This window comes from Schistocerca nitens, chromosome 5 (genome assembly GCF_023898315.1).
Source record: "Schistocerca nitens isolate TAMUIC-IGC-003100 chromosome 5, iqSchNite1.1, whole genome shotgun sequence".
Lineage (NCBI taxonomy): Eukaryota > Metazoa > Arthropoda > Insecta > Orthoptera > Acrididae > Schistocerca > Schistocerca nitens.
Genome location: NC_064618.1, coordinates 84,738,859 through 84,740,889, shown reverse-complemented (window position 1 = coordinate 84,740,889; position 2,031 = coordinate 84,738,859). Strand labels below are relative to the sequence as shown.

The 2,031-nt window shown below is 49.6% G+C and overlaps 1 non-coding gene across 1 annotated transcript; it reads left to right on the top strand.

The window, feature by feature from the left end:
* The first annotated feature begins 351 nt into the window (after positions 1–351).
* On the top strand, positions 352–423 carry Trnat-agu (transfer RNA threonine (anticodon AGU)). Its single transcript has one exon. It is a non-coding gene; the product is annotated as a tRNA-Thr (tRNA).
* The last annotated feature ends 1,608 nt before the right edge of the window (positions 424–2,031 follow it).

Here is a 2,031-nt window from a genome sequence, read left to right as displayed (position 1 = left end):
CGTGAAGAATGGGCTGCCATTCCCCAAGAAACCTTCCAGCACCTGATGGAACGTATGCCTGCGAGAGTGGAACATCAAGGCTAAGGCTGGGCCAACATCATTTCGAATTTCAGTAGTACCGATTGAGGGCGCCACGAACTTGTAATCATTTTCAGCCAGGTGTCCCGATACTGGGTTTCAGGCTGGATCACCCATTTACGTTCGATGCTGATGTGCTATTCCAGAACATGGAGAGACTCGGCATACCTGTTCGTTTGTAAGGGGTAATTAAAACAGATAGTGGGGCAGTCAGAATCTGGGTCGAGGAGAGAGGTGCACCAGGGTAATCCATGCAATTGTGCGAACAGCACTGCCAAGGTGGCTTAGTGGCTAAAGCAGCTGTCTAGTAAGCAGCAGACCTGGGTTCGAGTCTCAGCCTTGGTACAAATTTTCACTCGTCACTTCAGTGTATATATATATAGAATCGTTAATGTAGTGTACCTGGCAACAGAGGTACACTACTGGCCATTAAAATTGCTACATCACGAAGATGACGTGCTACAGACGCGAAATTTAACCGACAGGAAGAAGATTCTGTGATATGCAAATGATTAGCTTTTCAGAGCATTCCCACAAGGTTGGCGCCGGTGGCGACACCTACAACGTGTTGACATGAGGAAATGGTTCAAATGTTTCTGAGCACTATGGAACATCTGAGGTCATCAGTCTCCTAGAACCTAGAACTACTTAAACCTAACTAACCTAAGGACATCACACACATCCATGCCCGAGGCAGGATTCGAACCTGCGACCGTAGCGGGCGCGCGGTTCCAGACTAAAGCGCCTAGAACCGCTGGGCCACACCGGCCGGCTGACATCAGGAAAGTTTCCAACCGATTACTCATACACAAACAGCAGTCGACCGGCATTGCCTGGTGAAACGTTGTTGTGATGCCTCGTGTAAGGAGGAGAAATGCGCACCATCACGTTTCCGACTTTGATAAAGGCCAGATTGTAGCCTATCGAGATTGCGGTTTATCGTATCGCGACATTGCTGCTCGCGTTGGTCGAGATCCAATGACTGTTAGCAGAATATGGAATCGGTGGGTTCAGGGGGGTAATACGGAACGCCGTGCTGGATCCCAACGGCCTCGTATCACTAGCAGTCGAGATGACAGGCATCTTATCCGCATGGCTATAACAGATCGTGCAGCCACGTCTCGATCCCTGACTCAACAGATGGGGACGCTTGCAAGACAACAACCATCTGCACGAACAGTTCGACGACGTTTGCAGCAGCGTGGACTATCAGCTCGGAGACCGTGGCTGCGGTTACCCTTGACGCTGCATCACAGACAGGAGCGCCTACGATGGTGTACTCGACGACGAACCTGGATGCACGAACGGTAAAACGTCATTTTTTCGGATGAATCCAGGTTCTGTTTACAGCATCATGATGGTCGCACCCGTGTTTGGCGACATCGCGGTGAATGCACATTGGTCGCGTGTATTCTTCATCGCCATACTGGCGTATCACCCGGCGTGATGGTATTGTGTGCCATTGGTTACACGTCTCGGTCACCTCTTGTTCGCATTGACGGCACTTTGAACAGTGGACGTTACATTTCAGGTGTGTTACGACCCGTGACTCTACCCTTCATTCGATCCCTGCGAAACCCTACATTTCAGCAAAGTAATGCACGACCGCATGTTGCAGGTCCTGAACGGGCCTTTCTGGATACAAAAAATGTTCGACTGCTGCCCTGGCCTGCATATTATCCAGATCTCTCACCAACTGAAAACGTCTGGTCAATGGTGACGGAGCAACTGGCTCGTCACAATACGCCAGTCACTACTCTTGATGAACTGTGGTATCGTGTTGAAGCTGTACCTGTACACGCCAAACAAGTTCTGTTTGACTGAATGCCCAGGCGTATCAAGGCCGTTATTACGGCCAGGGGTGGTTGTTCTGGATACTGATTTCTCAGGATATGCTCCCAAAGTGCTTGAAAATGTAATCACATGTCAGTTCTAGTATAATATATTTGTCCA